This window comes from Numida meleagris, chromosome 1 (genome assembly GCF_002078875.1).
Source record: "Numida meleagris isolate 19003 breed g44 Domestic line chromosome 1, NumMel1.0, whole genome shotgun sequence".
Lineage (NCBI taxonomy): Eukaryota > Metazoa > Chordata > Aves > Galliformes > Numididae > Numida > Numida meleagris.
Window position 1 is genome coordinate 140,604,689 of NC_034409.1, and position 24,987 is coordinate 140,629,675.

The 24,987-nt window shown below is 39.8% G+C and overlaps 1 long non-coding RNA gene across 1 annotated transcript in view; it reads left to right on the forward strand.

Moving 5' to 3' along the window:
* LOC110392897 overlaps nucleotides 1-5,018 on the forward strand; it is a 21,087-nt gene extending 16,069 nt beyond the window's left edge. The window contains exons 3-4 of the long non-coding RNA XR_002434687.1: nucleotides 3,140-3,194; nucleotides 4,548-5,018. This is a non-coding gene — a long non-coding RNA (uncharacterized LOC110392897). The remainder of the gene's footprint in view (nucleotides 1-3,139; nucleotides 3,195-4,547) is intronic.

The following is a 24,987-nucleotide window of genomic DNA, read 5'->3' on the forward strand; positions in this document are numbered from 1 at the left end:
AAGGGAAGGGAAGGGAAGGGAAGGGAAGGGAAGGGAAGGGGACACAAACTACCCTGTTCTGGTCAGCTGTCCTGCAGGCACTTGCTGTTTGCCTGGGGATAAATGCTGCTGTGGATTAATAGATGGCTGAGAAATCATGCCTTTCCTTTCATACCAGAATTCAGTTGGGATCCCAGCTGCTGCTTTCCCTGGAGCCTATAATATTTAATATTTAATATATTACTTATGACATCAATCAGTCTGTCAAATTTGATTGAAATTGGCTGTTAGGTTCAAAAATTATTAGACAGTGAACAAATGGAGATGTAAACACACAGGTGGATAGGCAAAACAAAAATACCTCTCCTCTTGAATCTATACCTAATCAAAGTTTAATTAAAGTTTCTTGTGAAAGTCACCGGGATGAGTTTCCTAATTTATGCTCCCACGATTTAATCATGTCATCATCTTACTGAGAAATCTAAGCATTTTTCTAAGAGTATATAGGACCCACCATTTTAATTTTTTTTTTTTTACCTAGGAATCAGAAGTTCTCTTGATCTGGATTTCCAGGCTCTGAATATTTTGATAGTACTAAGTATACCATGAACTTTATTTCCTCTCCAGTGTTGATTTGTCTACCATTACAAAGCTATATGAATAAAAACACTCTGTTTTTATAAACGGTGTTATTCAGTAATTACAGTAAGATTACATAATTCAGAACAAAATTCTGAATTCAGTTACTAGAAGCTGTTTCACTCTCATCCTTTTTCCATTTGTTTTTCACTCTTCAAATCCCTTTTAAAATAAGAGAGAAGCTCTCCCTTATTGGTCATTTGAACTGTTGCATATTGTCCTTACAAGAAAAGAACCCTGCTCCCCAAGGGTTTTGATGTGAGAACTTCTTGCAGAACTTTGAAAGAAAGGCACGGCCAGGGCACCATCTCAGCATGGTCACCAACAAGGATGGGAGCTGTCTGCATGCTCCCCTGTTACAGAGAGCAGCCTGAACTTCTTCTGCAACCAAGGGGTGTGGGAAACACTACACGGGCCTCAAGATTATATTAATACTAGATCAGCTTCTTTAGATCTAAGTACCAGCCCCACTGTAGCAGACATGGCCTGTTCTGGGTCACTGACTCCCCAGTATGTCTTCCACAAAGTTCCCAATACAGATGTATATTTTCTTCACATCTTCCATTTGAAAATAAGCTGGTACTTATAAATGTGCATGAATCATTTAAAAATGTCACCAGAGAGTTACACTGAAAGGTAAAGCAGCACACCACAGCAACTAGAAGTAAATCCCACTGCTCAGAAAACCGCTGTAATGTAGAACTGCAATTACAAGCAAACAAAAGGAAACAAGAAGATTCTTGAATCTTCTGGCTGTATCTCAGAGCCTAATTAGTATACTTTCCAGCTATGTCAAAGAAGTACATTAATGAACCTCTGAATCATCTGTACTCCTCTGTGACTGATACCATGACTCAGTATTATCAGCTACAAGGGTCAGGTGGTTTGGTGATAAAGACATTAAATTGCCAGCTATCTCCATGTTCTGCCATGAACTTGCATGGGCAGACTGTCATCTCTACACCTCAGTTCTTCATTGGCACCACAACATTTGTTTCTCACAGAATGGATCATTCATTGCAATGAGCCTTGAGCCTAGCAGAGTCTTCTAGGAAGTGCTGAAGGGCTCGAGATAGGAAAGACAGTGTTCACAGAGAGGAGTCATGAAACACAGAATGACCTAACTTTCCAGAATTTTCCTAGTGAAGAAATTTTGGAAGTGGCCATGTTATAGCAGATGGGAAAAGAGGAGTGTGGTTTCAGGGAAAAAGATTGAGGGTTCATGGGGGAAAAACAGACAGAAGGAAAAGGGAAAAAACAATGAGCAGAGCTAAGTTTAAAGGAAAAAAGAACAGACTCAGGTGATTCATGGAAGGAAAATGGACTTACTATCAGATTATGTGGAGGGAAACTAATGAAAAAAGTGAATGCAGAAATCCTGGTAGGGAAACATGATGAAAGAATGGAGGAAATACTTACCTAAGATAGTTATGTAAAATAGAAATCCTCTCATAACTTATTGTGTAAAACTGATATCCACAGAAGCCATTGTACTCTGATTGATCCTGATGACAAAGATACATTTTTGCTACCTTTTTCTTGCAGAGGCACATCAATAATGCATATCTTAATTACATTCAACTGCAGAACCTATGTATTAGAATGGTGCTGCTGCTTTGGTGATGAATAGAGAGGTCTACCAACTTGTCATTTTGTGAGGCACAGTACTGGGAAAAGCTTAGCTTGCCTGTGTAAAGCTACAAGGGCCAGTCTATGAGAGACAACTGGAAAATCTGTACTAAAAAAAACCAAACAACATTGTACTGAACAGTAGTAGATCCCTAACATGAATACCGTGCTGCATCCTAACCCTCTCATTATAGCTCAGCTCTATGGTTAGTTGTAACTGAAATAAAAGCAGTCTAGAAAGGAACAACAAAGATGAGACTTGTACCGCACAGAATACCACAAAGTAAAAGAGTGATTAACCTGAAAATTAGAAAAACTAAGAAAATATAACATTTCAGGAAAAAAAGTTATTTTAGATAAAATCATTTAGATACTATGAACAAGTTTACCTGATTTTCTAATGTTCTTTTAAATCTATCGTACTACGAACAACTGAAACTGTCTTTATAGCATCTGTTTTTTGATAGCATCAAAAATTCTGAACAAGTTTTGTTGCACATTAATACATATACTATTTACTGTGCTCAACTGCTAACGTACTTTTCATGATGTAGGGATGGCAAGATTGTCTCCCTGAGAAGCTGTCAGTCAAAATCCTGTGTACTCTACCATGTCATAAAATCCAAATTTAACAAACTTTTCTGTCAGTCTCAGGTTTTGACTATAGCTGAATCTCATATCAGTTTAGATAGCATAAAATTTCCTTGTTTTGAAACAAAATTTGGGTAGAAATGTTGGGTTTTCACTTTTAATTGTAAAATACGAGGTTGAAGCTCCTTCAACCACAAGTACTGTAAGTGGAGAAGAGTAAATGATTGCTTGTTAACTTCAGAAACAACCTTGCATGGCAGGAATCAAAATTGCTTAGTGTCTTTTTCTTGCTTGACTCCAGATGAAGACACGTCCCTTGGAGCGTATATAGAGCATCTTTTCAGAGGATCTGATCTGTAAGTATGGAAAAAGCATTCAAATATGTTAGTATTGCATCAAAATTCAAAATAACTTCAATGCTACCAGATTTTACTTCAGGGAAGAAAGACTTTTATTTAAAGGTGAAATACCAAGAGTGAACTGTATGGGCTACATATCTGATGTCTTGCAGGAGAATTTCCAAGAGCATCCTCAGCACATGAATATGAGCAGCCTGTGTTGGCCTTCTTCCCTCTCATGGGGAGGAGGGAGTTCTGAATGTTGTCTGCTTTTGTACATTTGTGCATTTGGTCTCTGCGACTCCCTCAGGTTCTCTGAACAACTTCACATCATGGTGCTTACTAAGTCCACAGGCTGCCCCACACCCCAGTGCATGGACAGCCACCATTTGATATTGTAAGACTCACTCGTCCTAACCCCTAACTCCTTGGCAGTCCTCATTGCATCCAGATCTCTTCCAGGAGGCAGAGACCCCTCTAAAACTACAGCCCAGCTTCCACATATGCCTCAACCCCTGCATACTCAGAGCCCTAGGAGAGAGCCAGACTGGTGTTCTCTTTTAGTAGAGAATATTCCATGGAATTTAGCTGCTTCATATGGGATCAGAGACATGATCCCATTCATATGGGATCATGGCAGAGTGACACTACAAAGCAGGGCACCTTCTTACTGACTACCAAAGGTTTTCCCTCTCCCCTTCTAGGATGTCTTCAAAGTCTCCCTTGCTCACAGTTAAGCGAAACCTTTGCATGAGTTGTAGAGTCATGTTGGAGCTATCTCTAAGTGCTCAGAGCCTATGCCAAGTTCCGTTTTCTTTCAGGCACACATAGAGTAGCTGCACCTAGGAAATTTCTGTGTGCAAAGAGATGTTTGGAGAGGGAACTACTTATGACTGTTGAATCTCAGACATCTTGTTGGGGCACAGTGGCCTGGCTCCTAATACATACTATATTCTCACCTTTATTTACATTGTCTCAGAAAGATATTCTAGGCATTGCCCAAAGTCAGTATGGAAATACTGCAGAATGAGCCAGATTTACTAGCTGTGCCATGTCTACCACTAAGATATGCCACATGAGCAGGAGAAGCAGAAGAAACAATATGAAACATTATAAACTCAATTTCTTGGGTGTTAGGCCAAGACTTTTGACACCAAAGGTTGGGGATGCAATAAACTCAGTGGGAGTTTCTATCTGAAGCTACCCATGTAAAGGAAACTTCCAGAGCTGAGGAAATCTTAAGAAAGCTGTTTCATGTCGGTCCTGTTAGTCTCTTTGCCAGAGATCTGACTGTCTAGTATTTAAGTTTACTCTACATCATCCTCAGATTAAAAAGTCTGGTAGTCATGATTATTTTCCTTTCATTCCCAGGCTGCAAGGACCATGGAGAAGACTCAAGCGAGGCATTGTTTTCTCTACCAGAATTCTATAATTCTTATTTCACACTTCCATTCTAATCTTTCCATGCTCATCCATGTCTGCTTTTGTTTTTGTTGAGATTCCTCAGTCTCTGCTTTCTACAAGTCTGAGCTCAGAGCCTTTCAAGCATTTATCTTCATGTGAGATTGCACCAGATTGATGTGAGATGTTATCTCTGAATAATTTTTCACTTTAAGTAATCCATCACATGAAGTCAGACAATGAAAACTTTACGGCTCTTTTTTTTTGGTGGGATGAAGAAAGTTCTGTAGTGGGCATGGAACAAGCCACAAAGATCATACAAGAAATACTTATTGTCCTTTTTTGACATCTGTAACCCTGAAGAAAAACACAGGATTGACCACTTGCTCCATATTGAGCTAATGATACCTGCCTGTGAAGAAAGAGTGATGGTAGCTTTGAAGACACAGATAAATAAAGTCTTTTATTACTTTTTCCTGTCAATATTATTCTAGATTCTGTGAGGTGAGAATTTTTAGTCAGTGGAACATTGTAGTAGATGCATGGAAGTGCAAAGGAGTTCTGGGGGAAAATTACTGATGATACACTATTTCACGTGGAGTGGAACTAGAACTGAAACATTCTAGAATTAATAGATCTCTTCTGCCCTGTGTGACTCTCCAATGGGAACTTGAAGTACAGTTAGGACAACAAGAGCAGTTCACAGGCAGGTATCTTACTAATTCACTTCAAGTGAGCAAGATAAAAAGTGTATTTTGTAAAAATTCTTTCATTCTCTGCAGCTTTTGTGGTGCAGAAGCTCTCAGTAATATTTTCTCTGTCATTCAAGTTTAAGACAAATATTTTAACTAAAATATTACCTCAATCTAGCTTAAACATAAAATCAAGGAAGGTTAATAACCATCTCCTGACATTAATGGTTTGATTTTAAAAATAAATCTTACTTGTAGAAATTAAAGCTTTGAAAAAAAATACAATCTGAAATAGCACTCTCTACACATGAGAACATCTTGTACAACTGCCACAATTACCAATATCCTTCAAATTTAAAAAGGATAAATTCTTCTGCTCTCCACAGCAATCCAACATGAAGACATTGTTGATTCTATCTACTGGGCAATGACTCAGGGCATCATTGTTGTTTTGAAAGGCTGAAGGCAGAGCAATAGGTTAGGACAGGAAAGAGTTATAGGGAGAAATGTTCCTTAATACACTACAGGAAAATCATGGAGCAGGGAGGAGAGTTTTGAAAAAATATAGAGGATGATTTGCACAGTGGAGGCTTGCTCTTCATATCCTTTCATAGTCAATGGAGGGAGAAAGAGGGTCCTGCCATGCCAGCTGAGAGCAGGAACCTGCCATCACGTATTCTACATTGCCCTCACCTCTGGCACTTTAAGCTAAGATATGTAAGATCCTGAAAATACAGAGAAAAAGGAAAGAGAGAAAAAAAGTCAGAAAATGGACAGAGAATAACAGAAACAGAGTGTGAGGGCAGATGGGCACTCATATGAGAAGTTTCGCAGTTATGCAACAACTTAGCATGGGTTCTCTCAACAGGAGATACCAGACTTAATCCTTTATATTAAGGATTTTGCTGATGATAGGAAGCTGGAAGGAATGGCTGACATGCCAGAAGGCTGTGCTGCCATTCAGAGAGACCTGGACAGGATGCAGAGTTGGGCACAGGGCAACCTGACGAGGTTCAACAAGGGCAAGTGTAGAGTCCTGCACCTGAGAAGGAATAGCCACATGCATCAGTGCAGGTTAGGAACGCTGGAGAGGAGCTCTGCAGAGAAGGGCCTAGGTGTTCTAGTGGGCAATGGGCCATGAGCCAGCAGTGTGCCCCGATGGCCAAGAAGGCCATTGGAATCCTGGGGTGCATTAAAAAGAGAGTGGCCAGCAGGTCAAGGGAGGTGATCCTCTCCTTCTACTCTGCTCTGGTGAAGCTGCATCTGGAGTACTGTGTCCAGTTGCAGGCTCCCCAGTTCAAAAAAGACAGGGAACTATTAGTGAGAGTTCAGCAGAGAGACACACAGATGATGAGGGGCCTGGAGCATCTACCATATGAGGAAAGGCTGAGAGACCTGGGGCTGTTCAGCTTGGAGAAGACTGAGAGGGTATCTTATCAATGCTTATAAATATCTAATGGGCAGGAGTTAAGTGGATGAGGCCAAGCTCAAGAAGAGTAGGATTCTGTAACCTTGGAAAAAGTTTTTTTTAAAAAGAAGATATGATTTTGCTACTGCAGGCGTAAAGGAAAAGTTGGGTTTAGAAGGATGTATTAGAAAAGTACAGCCTCCCAAGAAAAGTATAAGAAGGGTCAGAGAACTATACAGCTGGAAATCTGAATTACTGAAAATACATCTGAAATGTCAATGACAGTAACATAAAAGAAGGATAGGAAGAAAGAAAATTCAATTTTAGTAGTCTAAAGCTGAGTAAGTACAGGCCTTAACAGTGATTCCATCTCTACTTCCAGAGTCACAGGACACACAGCGTGCCTAATTTAGCCTTTTAACTTGCACTTAAAATTTAGGCTGATAATAACTCTTCCTAAAGGTGCTCAAAAGCACAGTCTTCACTCCATTAGCTATACAGGAGAGTCATTCAATTTACAAAGACTGATGAACTAGGAACAGAAAATTGAGGTACAACTATGTTTTCTAAGTTAGTTAGCCTGGATCCCACCCAGGAAAGAAAAATATATTTAGGCAGAGGAGTAGATAGAGGCTTAAGAAGCTAAAAGTGTATTTACACAAGTAAACAGAGTATTTACAGGGAATATGAAGCAAAAGAGGTCACTCAGGAAGTTAAATTCCAGAAAAAGAGGAAAAATGCAAATATATGCCAGCAGTATGTTGACTGATGAATGGAAAGACTGAAGGGCAGACAGAGACAGGACACTGAAAGAAGCAGTGAGCCAGGGAGAAGCTGATGGAAGGAGCCAGAGACAAGAGCATAGGAGATGCTATTGTACCCCAGTGACTCAGAAGGATGATGATTCCTTCAAAATCAAGTCAAAATTTGACTACAGCAGAGTTTAGGAGAGGATCTCAAATTTTTGTCATGCTCCAGCTATGACAGTAAATCAAGAAACAGCTTTAACTTGGTATTTCAATTTTGTTAAAGACTGCTTCAGGTCATATAAACTCAAATCTGGTTCTAAATTTCACTTGCCCACTTTTTGGTTATTTGCATTTGGCCTTGATCCAGCATCCTTACTACTTCCAGTGAAACTCAGATGCATATTGGTGTCTGGAAATATTTCAGTTTCAGTAGTGTTTGGCTTCAAATTTAATGTTTATTAAAGAAGGCAATATATAGGATTTATTTGAATTGCTACTTTTTTGCCAATTTAAGCTATAGCGTAGTGAAATTAGGCAAGATGTTATATATATATATATATGTCAATACTATGAATATAAATGAAAGCTGATAAAATACATCTGACAGTAAAATTTGACAGCAAATCAATAGACAAAGTTATCTTTCTAAAAGCATTAAAGGGAACTGTGCTGGGAAAGATCATAGAGCAGATCATCCTGGAAGCTATGCTAATGCACTTGGAAGACAGGAAGGTGATGCAGGAAAACCAGCATGGCTTCACCAGTGGCAAATCCTGCTTGACCTAGTGGCCTTCTCTGATGGTGTAACTGCATCAGTGGACAAAGGAAAGGACAAGGGAAGAGCCACTGATGTCATCTATCTGGACTTCAGTCAGGCCTTTGACGCTGTATCCCACAACATCCTTCTCTCCAAATTGGAGATATATGGATTTGATGGGCAAACTGTTTGATGGACAAAGAACTGTCCGTGGGATCGAGTCCAGAGAGTGGTGGTCAGTGGCTCAATGTCTGGATAGAGATCAGTGATGAGTGGTGTCCTGCACTGGTCAGTGCTGAGACCAATACTCTTTAATATTTTCATCCATGACATTGACACTGGGGTTGAGTGCACCCCTAGCAAGTTTGTGGATGACACCAAGCTGCGGGGACAGACTCTTAAGCAGGGTCTGTTGTGGTAGCACAAAGGGAAATGGTTTCAAACTTAAAGAGGATAGGTTTAGGTTGGATATAAGGACAAAGTCTTTTACAGTGACGGTGGTGAGGCACTGGAACAGGTTGCCCAGAGATGTGGTGGAAGCTCAGTCACTGAAGATATTCAAGGCCAGGATGGACGAGGCTCTGAGCAGCCTAATCTATTCATGGATGTCCCTGTTCATTGCAGGGGAGTTGGCCTACATGACCTTTAAGTGTCCCTTCCGGCTCCAAGGTTTCTATGATTCTGATTCTAAGAACTTCTGTAAAAATTGCTGCCCAGACAAATCAAAATTTTGTACAGTGACTCAACAACAACAAAAAAACTGTTAGATGTGTAATGCACCAGAGGTGATTACTGTGAATGTACAGTTTGGTTAAAATATGTTTAGAAACTCAGTGGAACATGTTTTCAAGGCAGAGTCATTCACTATTCGCCACTGTTATGATGAGCTGCAAATTAGCAGTGCATAATTACCTCCTGGTCTGATGTAAAAATGGGATTTTTTATTTTAAATAGCAGTTCTCACATTGCCTTCTCACCAGTAGAGTATTTTGGGCAGTACTGCATACATACCATGGTGTTCTACAATGTGATCCATATCAAAATTCAAAGTGAAAAAAAGGAGATTTTTTCACATGTCTCAGCTATAAAGGAAATATCTTGCTATTGATGATCTGAGTCTAAAATCTTGGCCTCCACTGGAATGCCAGCATAGGAAAATTACACGTACTATCTTTGAAATTGTGTTTTACCAGTGGAAACCTTTTAGTTTCAGCTTGAAGAAAATATATGAGATGAACATGTCTTTTGAAAAATCTCCTGCCTATTCTACTTGTGTTTGCATTACCATCAGTTGGAAGTTACTATGTGATACATCAATTTTTAATCAAAAATATTTTAGCAAAATATGTTTGTTTGGGAAGCTACAACAAAATGAATTATACTGTTCTTTCATTGTACAGCATAAAAGAGAATGCTTAATAACACCATGCAGCACAAATTGTGCTTACATAGTGATTTTCACAGTGTCTTAAGGAAAATTACATGTAAAGAATGCAAAACCACAATTTACTTCATTTTATGAAAGCTGAAGAGAATAAATAAAATTTATGTATAGATTTATATAAGAAATTGATTTAATGATGAAAGCCACTGTGGGCAGTATGCTCCAGATGTGGGAAATACCGACACAGTACTCCGACACAGTCTCTAACTTCCAACAAATGTTAGCATACCATTAAAACAGCTGAAAAAAAGAATAGCAGAGTTATTACCATAGTGATATTTTGCCACATACGTGAACAAAAGGCAGTGGGTTGCTCTAGGTTAAAATAGAATAAAAGATTAAAAGCAATATAGTGCTTTTCATAACAGGCCTATTGCCTGAAAAATGTAAGGATGGGGGACAAGATACTAAACTATGGAAATCTGTGTGGATTAACATTTGTTTTAGGGATACTCCTAACAGACTATAAATTGACTAATAATAGTAATCTAGGAATGAGTAAAGTGTAAGTTGGTGCTTGAATATCACATGATTATGCAAAGCTGAGTTTTAATCTTAGCAAGCCTCTGAGACAGTGATTTACCACACAGATCTGTATGATATTCTGTGGGTTTCTCACTAATTTATATAGAGCCATCATATAAATGGTAATGCTGTCACTAACTGGTAACTGAGAAGTCCATCATAAGTACTGAAGTTGTCACCCATAAAATTCTTAACACTAAGTGGTCAGAAATTTAATCAAAGATTGTTAATTAAAACTTTTAACCCTTAGAACAGATTTGGGATGATGTGCATCAGAAACTAAACAAGGAATGACAAGCACCTCAAACAATGTTCCAAACAGTGTTACGACAACAAAATATTCTTCCTTCCCTCCCCTCATCCAGTGTTGTCTATATGAGAACTTTCTTCACTGCTTTTTTCACTACACTCAGATATACGACCAAGTTGCTGCAGGGTAAAATGTTGCTGCAGATCTGCTGAGAAGCAAGAGCTGTACTAGCCCACGGCCAATGCAGACAAAGCAACTTGCTGCTATCCTTCTTCACAGTGGGCTAAATTAAATCCCATTGCCTCGTATTTGTCATGAGCCTGGGCATGTCTGTATGGCTCGGCCATCACATAGTTTTTATAGTAATGTGACTGGGTGAGGCTAAGGCTGAGACCAACGCTTCTGTGCTCACTGCTAATCTGAGGTGACAGCCACATCAGTTTCTCAGTTAATGTCACAAAGCAGTCCGTACTCCAGCTGTTGAATCTGTTGCCTTCTCCTGCCTAGTCAGAGAAATCATCAGTGGCAAAAACTGATCATCAAACAAGTCCATTGCTCTCCAAATCCCAAGAGTTGCTATTAGAAAAACAAAACAACAGAGAATAAATGAAACCAAACCAAACCAAACCAAACCACAACAACAAAACCCATCTCAAAAAATGTAGAAGCAAAATGAAAGAAAAGAGAATAAAACTTCTTTTCCTTTGATCCTGAGTTGAGACTGGAAGGTGGAAGGGATGGTGTTATGTAGTGTTTTATCATTCATTTGATGGACAATGCTTTTTCTTCCTTATTGGCTGATAGGTGACACTAAGTAGTTAAGGTAAGACAGGATCATATGGAAACTGGACAATTCTTTTTACTACTCTTTAGCTTGGATATAATTGATATTTCTTTGAAAGAGTGGCTTGCAACAAAATAATGGAATAATGGTGCTTAAAGGAGAAATAATTGAAGTTCTTCTAAACATGAAATTATTGCTTGTCACAGTTAAATGTGATGTCAGAAATACAATGGCCTGGTTTACTAAAGGAGAAAAGAATGTATATAATAACTCAATAAAAGTTACATTAAAATATCAATAAATCTGAGAAAGGTGGTGAAATATCTTGCTTCTTTATCAGTTGAAAAGGAGAAGTAATCAATCAATTTATGCAAGCATACATTAAATCAAATGTGAGATTCTCCTGCCTTGGGATATGCAACTAAAACCAATCTGCTCTGTTGTGTCCAGTGGGTAGTAATACACAGGTGATGTGTGGTTCCTTAGGGAATGTAAATTCATCCATCTCCCGAGAGCTGACACTTTAGCAGATGTTAAAACATACATAAACTAGTTACAGTAACTTTTGCAGGATTTAAATGGATAAACACTGGAAAGCTTTCCATAGTCGTGACAACATGTTGCATAATGATGAATAAATCAAACAAAAATAAGTCAATGGAATCAGCAACATTTTATTTTCATTTCTTCCTTCCTTCCTTCCTTCCTTCCTGCTTGATGAAATTAGAAAGAAGACCTACAGATTTCACTACTGACTTATTACATTACTTTATCAATTTACCTACAGCTGTATATACAAACACAGTATTAAACAACATTGCTGGCTAATAACAGCCATTTAAGTGCACAGTTAACCAAAGTCATTCTTTTACCAAGGTAATGTATTAAATTATTAGAAAACTGGTTATATAAGCAGAAGAGACAGACTTTTTTAAGCATAGCACTGCTAGTTAGCATTTTGGGAGAAACTAGATTCTAAGATAACTGCTTCTTGTACAGTATCTTTCCTGAATTACTTGTGAAGATGTAAAGAACAACGATGACTCTTCAGAAATGTCTTTCATTCTCTCATTGGAGAGTGAGGATTTAATTTTTAGAGGTAAACACTGGGAGATAAAAGTCTAGATACTTGGGGAAATTTCCTCAGATCTCTAAGAGCTAATGCCTTTCATTTCCTCGGTAATCTTTGGAAAGTGCCAGCTATGTGAAAATAAATACTGGGAAAAAAATACCATTCTTAAAAAATTCCTTTTTTTCTGATACTTGATTGGTTCAACAGTAACAAGGGATTAAAAAACACCTAAATAGCTCTCCATTGCATGAATTTTCTTCTTGCCTTCCTCTTTTTCATCACACACTTAACAAATATTGTGCTAGTAAGATTTATAAGTTCATTAACATTCAGTTTAATTGTGACTTCATTATAAATAGCAAGAGAATCTTCTGGAAAAGTGTGGCCAACAGTACCTTAATATAATTTGGCAGTCACTGTATCAAAACATAGAAGTTCTGTGAGCTTAAAGAATTAAATTTTATCAATTGTCCTAATGCTCAAATTGAAACCTGACTCAATATCATCTACATTCTTTTCCAGATCAGGTCTTTAGTCCTTGGTTCAAAAAACAAACAACAACAACAAAAAAAACCCACCATAAAACAACTGATGGCAGGTCTTAATTAACTCACAGTAGTGTTACAGGCCTCATTATTTTATAGCATGCTTTGAAAATCTAGAAGTTTAACATTAGATTAATAATAACAGCCCTTATTACAATAATTATTAACAGTTTGCAGTTGTAATCAAGTTGCTGAAGGCCCTGCTCATTGCAGTGAGGCCGGAAAAAGTTCAATTTGTTGCCTAATTAGCTATCTGCTCTTCAGAACACAAGATAAATATAGTAGAAGATGTCAGTTACTAAATATGTAAGACTTGATGAAACAGCTCATCTCTAATATCAGTTCTTCCAAACAAGTGCTACCAAATTCTGTAGAACTTTATCTGCTTATCAATATGGAAATAAACAGCCTTGAGCCTGTGCAGTTCAGATGAAAACCCTCTGAAAACTAAGCAAGAATGATCAGTAAAATGCTATCTTCCTTGGGGATATGAGCACACAGTTGCCAGGATTTCTGCTGCTGCTTCCAGCCTTCCCAAGCATCGGCTGGATGAAATCCTTGGCATTTTTACCTGTCCTTTATGTCTATTTTGGAATAGAGTGAATTGGTAACTCTGGTTTTCCAGTGAACATGGTATTGCTGGGATCTCTGGGGACACTCAAGCAACTAACATAACTTGGGTCAGTCACCCACCATAAGCTTGGAAAAGCTTTGAAGAAGAGTTTTGGTGACAGCCAGGAACTATTTACAGCAGTGTGAGATACAAAATAGGATGAGAAGAGAAAGACATGCAGTGACTTCTGGCTGCACAATAAATAGCTTAGTGTTTAAGGCAGGAGAAAATGAAAGGTGGGAGAAGCAGAAAGAGAACGCTCCATCTGGCTTGAAGAAATTGGAAGAGATGACAGGAAAGAAGGATTTTTTTGTTATTTATCAGGCTGTTACTTCTTGAAGAATGCAAGTGAAGGGTTTCTCCAGCAGGAACAGAAGCCAACGGCTTCAAAAGAATCCATGTATAGCATGTTGAGATGGTGAGATGTGATACTCCCTCAGAGCAGTGAAGGTTCTCATTTTGATCAGTCTTCCAGAAAGAGATGAAAATGAGAGATTCTTGGACTGAATTAGAGGGAAATCGCAAATTCAAACTTTAATTCTTAATGACAATTTAAACTAAAAGTTGACCACATTATGATTAAAGATGGCTCACAGATTCTTCTTCCTCTTGATTGTTTTGACATGGGATGACAATGTAACTTTCAGACTCAGTACACAGAGCTCAGAGATGTGACTGAACTATTAAACTTCTGTTTCTTCGATTGCTTAGGTCTGAATTGGCCAATTTTGAATTTGGCTTTAGGATACCATCCTCACTAGTCTTGGAATGACAATAAAAATTTAAATACTAACTACATAAGAAAGTGAAGAAGGTTTTGTGAATTGCTCATGTTTCTCTCTCATTCATCTAATAGTGAGGTAATAGTGAATAGCTCAAATTATGTGGGATTTATTTCATGCAACTGAAGACACTCAAAACCTAGATACATGCAGAAGTTATCACTCAAGAAGTAGTATGGAGTATCAAATTACAATCCCTCCTGGATTTACCTTAGAACATGAGTGAGTCATGAGCCATGAGTGATGTTTTGAACTCATCAAAACCTGAACCAGTGAAGGTTACCCACTGAGCCATTGGAGTGGGTCCAGATGGTGGGCCGTGAAGATGGTCAAAGGGCTGGAGCACCTCTCCTATGAAGACAAGCTGAGGGAGCTGAGCTTGTTCAGCCTGGAGAAGAGGAGCCTCTGGGGAGACCTCATTGCAGCCTTTGATTACTTAAAGGGAGCTTATAAACAGGAGGGATATCAACTTTTAACACAAGTAGACAGTGATAGGACAAGGGGGAATGGTTTAAAATTAAAAGAGGGAGATTTAGATTAGATATTAGAATGAAATTATTTTACTCAGAGGGTGATGAGGTGCTGGAACATGTTGCTCAGAGAATTTGTGGATGTCCCATCCCTGGAAGTGCTCAAGGCCAGGATGGACGGGATCCTGAGCAATCTGATTTAGTGGGTGACCATCCTGCCCATAGCAAGAGGTTTAGAACTTAATGATCTTTGAGGTCCCTTCCAACTCAAACCATATGGTGATTCAGTGATTCTATAATTCTATGCTCCTAGACCATCAGGCACCAACACTAAAAAGAACTGCTACTTGATGTAAAACTTATCTGCAATGACAGCAAACCTGTGAAGAAAAGATATAATTAACTGCAGTAATGGTGATGTAATGGACAATTATCAGGCTCAAATAAGGAAAACTATTAGGAAGGGTGTAGTGCTCATACTAGTCATGTTTTAAGATTTTTATATAGTGATATCTCCAATAGGAGATGAGTATAAAAAATCGTAGGCATAGCTGACAGTCCCTCCTACAGCTCAATTTGCCTGACACATTCCATTAGAAGACTCTGTTTTCAGCTATTTAAAATGTTGCCATAGATTAACCAAAGTTCTGGGCTAAGTTTTTCCCAGGCTGAGAATTGTAATTTCTTTCAAGATTTCAGGTAAAAATGAAAACCAGGGACAAGCTCTTTGCCTTTCTGCTGGGAAAGAAACTTTGTTTTTTTTTTTCTTTTTGGTGAAGAGCACTAAGTGCTCCCAATGCTTCAATGCTGAACCTTGAAGTTTTCCGGTAGGGTGTAGATCCCATAAGAAGCTGCACAAATTTGAACAATTTAGAAAATGACCAGATATGCTCAGACTGAAATAGAGACAATAAAGTTTGATCCAGTAGAGAGAAGAAGATGATTGTCCCCTTGGGTTCCCCAGCACAGGAAAGAGGTGGAGCTGTTAGAGTGGGTCCAGAGGAGGGACATAAAGAGAATCATAGGGCTGGAACATCTCTCATATGAAGACAGGCTGAGGGAGCTAGGCTCATTAAGCCTGGAGAAGGTTCCAGGGAGACCTCATTATGGCCTTCCAGTACTTGAGGGGAGCTTATAAACAAGATGGAGACTGACATTTTACACAGTCTGATAGTGATAGAACAAGGGGGAACGGTTTAAAAATAAAAGTGTGTAGATTTAGATTAGATATTAGGAGGAAATTTTTTACTCATATGTGGTAAGGCACTGGAACAAGATGCCCAGAGACTCCCATCCCTGGAGGTGTTCAAGGTCAGGCTGGATGGGAATCCTGGGCAGCCTGATATAGTGGGTGGCAGCCCTGCTCATAGCATGGAGGTTGGAACTAGACAGTGTTTGAGGTCCCTTCCAATCCAAGACATTCTATGATTCTATGATCATTAGACTGGTTGAAGATGCTATCTGTATGAAGCACTGGTTAGATGGAACAACAGGGTTGTTTGAACTCTCCAAAATGAGTATGGTGGCTCAACTTCATTAACAGTTAGATGCTGGTTTGAGATGGGGATAGTTGACCTTGGTTTTGTAAAACTAACATGACTCTGGTTCACTGGCAGTGGTTTCAATTCTTAGCGAGTTCTCTAGTATTCATCAGAGATTTTTGATGAAATTTTGTTTTTCCTGTGCTTCATCCTTTTCATCCTTGAAAACAGTTGTTCATAAATGTACATAATGCCAAAGAATGATGACATGAATAAGGCATGATTGTGAAGTGAGGGGTATTTTTCTCTGCTAAGGAAGGCTTATAAAAGTCCACTAGAGAGACATGACAATTTTGAGTTGAATATCTGATTGCAACTCTATATAATCTGTTGAAAATTTGCAGGTAATGCATTTGTGTTGCCTGGAAATGGAGTCACAAATATACCAAAAAATTGATAATTTTTTTGGCAATCTTGAAACCTGTTCTCAAATTCCTTTATCACAATGGAAAGCACAGCTGCATATTTTTTGCTGTTCACAGGACTGCGTTCAGCCAATATAGCAAAATGCATAAAATCCTTTGCCATAACGTGAGCTGGCATTGTACTGGGCCCCATGTCTTGGTTACAGCGCAGATAGGGTGAATAGCACATTGATGTTCGTTTGGTGCACCACGCAGGTCAGGGTCCTTCCCCACTCTCCCCAACAGCTCCTGGCTGCCTGGCTGTTCTCTCAATAAAATGATCAAGGGGCTGATATTTTTTTCAGAAGCATGAATTAGGAAAAAAAAGATGTCGAGGAAACCATCCATTATGTTTGTTACAGGCTTTGTCTTTTCATTTCGAGACATTTCGCAGAAACTCCAGTTTTAGTTGTTATGAATTTGGCACTGGGTGGACCATTCTCATACTAAAATCAGGCTGTGCCACTCTACAAGAAATTCTTCTGGCACCTTTGTACTCCTGAGCAACGAACTTCACCTGAGAGTGACTGAACTCTGGCTGCCTGATAACCTCTGCATAATGTAAAAAAAAGAGACAAGCAGAAATGTTATGAAGCTACTCACAAGCTTATCTCCCCCAGAAGGCTTCATTTTCCGTCAGTCAGTAGAAGCCAATCTAAACCCACCACTGACACTATTCTTACAGAAAAGTATGTGTTAATCCATCTGGAAGCAAGGAGAAAGTCATGTCAAAGTCCAGCATGTGCTAGCAAAAAGAAATCTGAACAACAAAAGGAGCTGATGGCAGTTGTATTATTACTTGAAATTCTTCAATTTATTTTTCTAAATTTCATTGATCTGCAACTAGAAAACGAGGGCAAACTCTCATACTCTCTCTTCCATTTGTTTTGACTTCGCTTTCGTTACCTGTAGAATAGACAGTGATTGCAGCAGTCTGGGAGACTGTACTTAAATTTTGAACCATATTCCTGTAGGCTCACAGGAAGGTAAAGGGTAATGCTCAATATTCGTCAAAACCTGACAGTCTGAAAAAATGTCAACCCACATTTCTCTGAGCAAAGTATTTTGAAATCACAATAACTTGACGTTCTCCTGTGTTGCTTTGACTCTTTCCTCCTATTAGACAAAACTTGCTCCTTATGCTCTCCAGTGCCACCTTTGCATTCTCACTTTGAACAGTGGTACAGAGTTAGGACCAGAGTAGTGCTGGTTCTTTGATCCCTCTCTTTTTCTCTCTCTGGTCTGCTCTAGTAAGCTTTTCACAAACTTTTCCATCTCTATGTTTCTTAGACATCTCCCTTCTTGTCCACCGTTCTCTTTCTTTTTTTTTTCCCCAGTCGTTCGTCTTCCTTCCATTCATCCACTACTGTGGATCTGTCTCAGCTTTCTTTCCCCTTCAGTCCTATTCAACTCTATTTCTCACCTACCCACTGATAGTTCATCACTATTTGCCTGCATGATATGCTTTTATTAATTGTAGTTTTTTCTCTATTATTTCCTCTACCTCTTCTTTTTCACTCAGCCATTGCAAATCTGGGGTAAAAATAATAGCTCTACTGCATTTTTTTTCTTTCTGTTTCTTTCATCTCATTTCAACTGAGATAGTAATTTAACATTTTGACTACATCTGGGCCCTACAACAATTGCAACTCTAATTCCTGCTGCTGTATTAGAAACCTGAAAAAGACTGAGAAAAGAAAGGTTTGCTAGAAGTTTAGAATGAGTAAATGTGCCTGAAGCACCTGTCGAATGTTTCACTGGACTCAAGTGTAAGGAAGGATCAGAGAATTATAGAATGGTTTGGGTTGGAAGGGACCTCTAAGGTCATCTAGTTCCAACCCTCCTGCTATAGGCAGAGACACCTCCCTCTAGACCAGGTTGCTCAAAACCCCGTCCAGCCTGGCCTTGAATGCTTCCAGGAAAGGGGCATCCACAACCTTGCTGGGCAACCTGTTCCAGTGCCTCACCACCCTCATAGTAAAGAATTTCTTCCTGATATCTAGTCCAAATTCACTCTCTTCCAGTTTAAAAAGAAAGAAGTTACTAAAAAGATATAAATCATACATTGTTATAGGCAATAAATAAATATAAATAGATAAAAACATCAAAATTAGTTATATACTTACAGATACAAAAATGAAAATATTTTAATAGTAACAATGCAGTAATATTACTTAAATATGTCATTTCAAGAGAGATTTTTTTCTTTCTTTTTTTCACGCCCAGTTTATGCTGAAGTAAGTCAACCATCTTTATGCTCTGCACAGTGCCTTTGCACAACAGAATTCTGCTCTGCATGGACAGCAAAATTAGCCATTAAAATGATTTTGCATCCACAATAGTACACAGAACCAAAGTAAAGAACAGTAATTTATTCTACTGCATTTATAATTTCCTCCTGTTTTACATCACTACTGGAAGTAGAAAAGGGGAGAGTGAAATAGGAGTTCTGATCCTGACAAAAACAGCACTGCTTCTCTTCATTCAAAACCTTAATGAGAAAGGGAGCAGCCTCAATTGAGTAAGACAGTTTTCATCACATGCTGCTTCACCAAACAGGCTTTTGACATAGTCATATTTTGTGTTCCCCAAAATAGCACTTCAGCATGCTTCAGTTTCTGAACTTGTTTTTTTTTAACTCCTTTGAATTTAATTAGGCTATTCATCAGCTTGGTAAATGCAAAGAACCTTTTAAAAGGGGAACAGTGTTTGATTTTTAAAGTGCTATAATCACTCCATCTAACTGTAGAAAGATATTTCCCAGTGAGGTGTTTCAAAGGATATTAATATTCACTTTACAAAATAAAATAAAAAAAATCCTCTGTTCTTATTTTAATTATGTATTCTGTTCTTATTTTAACCAGGAAGCCACCATAATATCATTGAGAGTGAACTCCTTTCCCCAGAAAACCCCAGTTTGAAGCTCCCACTAACATCTGTGTCTCATTTGAAATATATTGAAAAGGTCAGATCTCTTGGGAGGAAACGATGGAAGTAAAAGAAAATTTGTTCCGCACAGAGTCAGGATCCAGGTCTGAATGGACTCACATACAAAGCAAAGCTGTATGGCCCTTCCAACACATCTCTCCACTGGGGTAAAATACAGTTTCCTGCATGCAAATAGCAATGTTGAGAGCTATCTCAAGCATACATGCATGTAATTGCATTGGGTGACAAAAATTAGTTCAGAAAATGGGAAGCCTAGATCTGATTTGTCTGCCAGCCACCAAAAAGAATTAAGTCAAACTGAATTCCTCTTTTATATTTTGCCAGGTCTTGGACCAACAGAATTATAACAGAATAGCACAGTATGGACTGCAGCATTTGTAATTTTGACAGATGGTTACCTTGGGGGAGGCAGTTCATCCACGAGAGATATTTCTTGTACATGTTTTCTCTCTTCGATATTGTTCCAGGCATGCCCCTGCTGCAGAACCTGAGGTCATTCCCTAAATGACAAAGTTTCTTTTGAGGCAGTTTGGCTTGCAACAGGCAGCCTCTTGGGTTAGTAGTGCATTCTGTGAAACTTCTCCTTCCCTGCCACCCTGTGCCCTTTGCCAAGCTAAGCCTGTGTGGGGGCTGCCATTCTCTGTCTGATTTACTTGCTTCCAAGTATGTTTGCTAAGAAGATTTTCTGCCCATTTTCTTTGAAAAGATGTTGAAGAGACAGCCTCTGAGTAGTCCAGCATGGTGTTTCAGTTTGAGCAGTAGCCCACGTAACTTAATGCAGTACCAAAACACTTTGTTTTTATACAGCCTTTTCCTACTGACTTTCTCCTATGTACACTGTCTTTCATGGGCATTTTCAAAGCCCTGTTTTTGAGTGGTTCTTTAAGTAAATCAGAAACATGCAATTCCTGTTTAAAGTAGCAGGGTGAATCATGGCTGCTGTTGCTTGCACTTTCTCTTTTCACTACTCTTATTCTTTTTGTTTTCCTGATGACCTGACAGTCCTGCATGTCCAAAAGCCAGCCCTTATACCCTGTTCCTCACATCCCATTGTAACTGTAAGTTTTTCTCTTAGCACAAGCAGTCTTGCTCTTTCCCCATTTGCTTCTCTCTTAACAGGTATAAAGCAACAGCTCAAATTTCAGAAGCACTGCCTGTGTTAGAAGGCTGAATGACCCCAAAGAGCATGATGACCACCACAGATCTGGCTGCTGAGATCTCTGACAAAGGCAACGAACACTTCTCTTCTGTGTGAAGCACTGGAGATCTGACCACTTCTGGAGTGAGGGCTGCCGCTTGCCGTCGTGTGGGATGCTCCTCTGCAGCCAGCAAGTGCTTCCATGGAATGAAAGGGAAGAAAGCAGGACAGCTTTGGCCTTTTATTTCCCTACAGCATATGTTTCAAAGCACTTTCTCATCTCTTCTCAGCACCAAACCAAGTGGTTTCCTTGACTATTTATCACTCAACCTGTCTATTCTCCTCACTTATTCATGAGCTCAGTGTATTGGGTTTACATGGCAGGGTTTCGGCAGCGGGGCTTCATGGATAGTCTCTGTGAGCAGAGCACAGCACTGCCCCGTGTCAGAGCAGAGCCAGCTCCTGCTGCTCCAAAGGGACACACTGCTGCCAGAGCTGAGCTGTAAGTGATGCTGGGTGTGCTTGGAGAACAGATTGAAGGAAGAAAAAAACTGCTGCACAACAGCAGCTGGGAGAGAGGAGTGAGAAATGTGAGAGAACAGCCCTGCAGGCACTGAGATCAGGGCAGAAGGAGGGCAGGAGGTGCTCCAGGCTCAGAGCAGAAGCTCCCTGCAGCCCAGGAGAGGTCCATGGAGGAGCAGGCTGTCCCCCTGCTCTCACGGGCAATGGAGAGTGGCCCCATTGTACACAGCCGTGTTGGAGCAGTGCTTGGAGAGCTGCAGCCTGTGGGAAGCCCACGCACAATCATCTTGGGGAGGACGGTGCTGTGGGAAGGAGCCTGTGTGGAGCAGGGGCAGAGAGTAATAATGAAGGAGCAGCAGAGACAAAATATTAGGGACTGACCACAGCAGCCCATTCTCTATTCCCCTGCATTGCTCGAGGGGCTTGGGAGGTAGGATGGAGTGGATGAAGGGGAGATGTTTGTAGTTTGCTTTTAGTTTCTGCCACAGTTTTATGATTTTTGTTATCAGTATTCCACATCATAACATCATGTAAAGCACTGGGAGTTAAGGAGTTAATGCTCCACTTCCGTGGACTGCTGATTTCCAGGTACCTGGTTCTCAGAAAAGAAGAACTACATACACCAGAGGACTTTACATTCAGAGGTAAAGATAAAACTCCTTGCAAGTCACAAGATGCTCTCTTTTAGCTGCCCAGGAATGCGTGTTCCCCAGCCATTTCGCCTTCAGTTCTTAGAGTAAGGCCTTCGATTTTGGACACTCTCTCTCTCTTATTTTATTTTATTTATTAGCCTCAATTCCAATTGTATTGTATTATATTGTGTTATCTTGCATTCTGAAATCATATTTAGTAAATTAACTTTCCTCCTCAGATCGTTGCCCCTGTTCTGTTTTTAGGCCCATCTCCCTACCCTTCCTGTTTTCCCCTTCCTCCTTTGCCAGGGCGTGGGTCCGTGGGTCCCATGACCCATTAGTCACAGAACTGGGCTGAACCAGCCTGTAAACTGCCCACAACACCCATCCCCACACTCCCTTTTCAGGCCAGTGGGCATCTGGGCCTGCTGTCTCCCTGTCACAGACCAAGATAGATCTAGAGATAACTCCATGACAGTTTCTCACTCCTCTAGTCCATTATCAATAGTCAATAAATTAGGCTCATCTCCTTTATATTAAGCCTGTTTTGCTCATGATGGCAATTGGAGAGGGATCTCCCTGTTCTTCTTTCAACTCGTGATCCTGACTTCATTGTGTTTTCTCCCCTTGTGCTGAGGAGAGGGAGTCAGAGAGCAGTGTGGTGGAGCTTAGCTGCCCATCAGTGTGAAACCACCACATCCTCTTCCATCTTGGCTCCAGCAACACACACAGACGGACTTGATTCTATTCCAGCTAGAGCTGACAGCTCCTGAGCTCACTTTGCCCTGGGGAGAGTGCAGCATGGCGGGGCACACCCGTGTACTGCCATGCCTTTAGAAAACAAGCATGCATTCTGTCCTGCCTGTGGAGATTAAAAATCACAAAAAGCGTGTGGGAGCATAATTGCTATTCCTGTCATCTTAACGTTGGCTATAAAGCATGTTAAATTGACCACTGGAAAAGTATTTCAATTATCCCATTAATGGCACAGAGAAATCCAGTCATGAGTCACACCAGTAAATTTTAGGGAAGACAAACAGATTCATACTGTGTGCCCACAACACTCTTCTATTGATACAATGCTTTGTAATCCCCAAGGGCCTGACGCCACTCTGCATGCGTAGGGAAGGCTCAGCGCAGCAAGGAGCCCACACCAGAGTCTGGGACAAGCAAAGTACAGAGCAAACCCCCCTCTCCCATGCCAGGAAAGGGGAAGGTGGTACTGCAGCCAGCACAGTGTTTTGCAAGAGCATCCCTGTGCTCGCTGTCGATGGCTTCACAGATACTGGCTTTACAAGAAGCAGCAGGCTTCAAGCAGAGAAAATGTTGGTTGCAGGAGAAAATAGCGTGCAAATGGGCACGTATCTGTGGCATTTCCTGAGCTTTGCTCTCATCTGTCTGTCATGCGTCTGCAGGAAGACTGCGCTTCTGTTTTAGGACAGCTCCCTTCAATGGAGAGTACCAAAGAGCAAGTGAACCTTCTGCACTCTCCTCCATTTTATCTAGCAGATTTAAATAATTCATGTAATAGCTATGAAAAATACCAGGAAGAAAAAGCATTTTAAAATTTGCTTCCATTTGTGTACTTCAGGCTTCAGTGAAACAGCTTTAAAAATATAGGCCCATTCAAGCTGAAACTGCTTGATTTTCTCGGGACTCGCACACAAAATACTTTCACAGCCACTCTGCTCTGAGTGATCCTTTTTCTTCCCGAGTTCTGTTGTCACAAATAGCAAACCCGTCTGCCTCCAAGCTTCATCACCTTGAGCAAACGAGTGCTACTTACAGGATACAGAATGCCATACATGTCATCAAAATATTACAATGCATCTCAAGTTTGGAGACAACACCATAGAAATATGCACAAGAATGCTAGAGGTGATGAAAGCCTGATGAATAGAACATGAGATGGAGGTGGCCTGCTTTTACTTATTTGTTTATTTCCTGGGAAAGTTGATCACTTTTCTTTTTTTTCTTTAATGAATAAGCTGTTTTCATTTATTACAGTTCAATCCCCCTACCACGCGTCCCTTGCCCCTCATTGCTACAGGATGTCTAAGTGCTTAAAATGGATTCTGGTTGCAAAATTAATTCCTGCTTTTATTCAGATTACAGGAAGTTCTAGCTACAGCTTTTGTAAATGACTGACGCAGGTATCTTGATTAGTTTCTGAAATCATTAGATTCTATTCTTATATAGTAAAAATCACTTTTAGGGTTTATATTTATTTTTCTCACCTGCTGTTTCCACACATAAAATAAATGAATCATTAAGAAGTCTAGTATGCTACCAACTCAAGAGATAAAAGGGAGAACTGGATGAAAGTCTGCCCAACTTAATATTTGTTTCAGGGGCCTAACAAAGCCAGCCTTCTGACATAAGGGTCGAACTTCCCGATATCAACAATTAAGATGTGTTGGTGACTTCGATGCTTCCAGAGAGAGAGAGAGAGATTTTGTCTCTGACAGTTGAATGCCCTGGATCCTGAGTGATGAGGAACAGGAAGAGACTCTTATCATCTAAGATCCATTATAATGAAACATTTCTGCTTGCAATTTTAACAAGGCAATTATCTATATTTAAAAGATTTTTAAAAGGGCCAAGTTGGCAAGGTCTGGATTTCCTTATGCTTTTGCACATACTTTCAGTTTGTTGCCTTTATACACTGGAGAATTAAAAGAAGGTACTCCTTCATCTTACTACATTTTGCAGAAAAGCACTTCATGTCAAATACTCGTCTGTAACATCCTACATTGTGCTTCGTGACATTCACTTACACCAGCCTTGTTGTATTCTATCCCATGACCGGGGATAATGAGGAGTGTGGCTGGTATGCCAGGAACTGATGTGTTGCAACATGGCATTATCTGTCTTGAGAAATGTGACAAAAAGGCATTGTCTGAAAAAAAAAAAAGTAATTAAGGGAAAGGTTCCTTAGCCCTTAACAGCAGAGCATGAACGCTACCAACACCGCTGCTCTTTTCTGGAAGTGGAATAACTACTGTCAAATTGAAGTGTTTTTATTCTTATTTCTTTGGTTGGGAGAAGCATTGTGGAGAATATACCCTTTCAAGAAAAATGGAATGAACTGAAGCAATTGAATCAAGGCTATATAATGCTCTTGAAAACATAG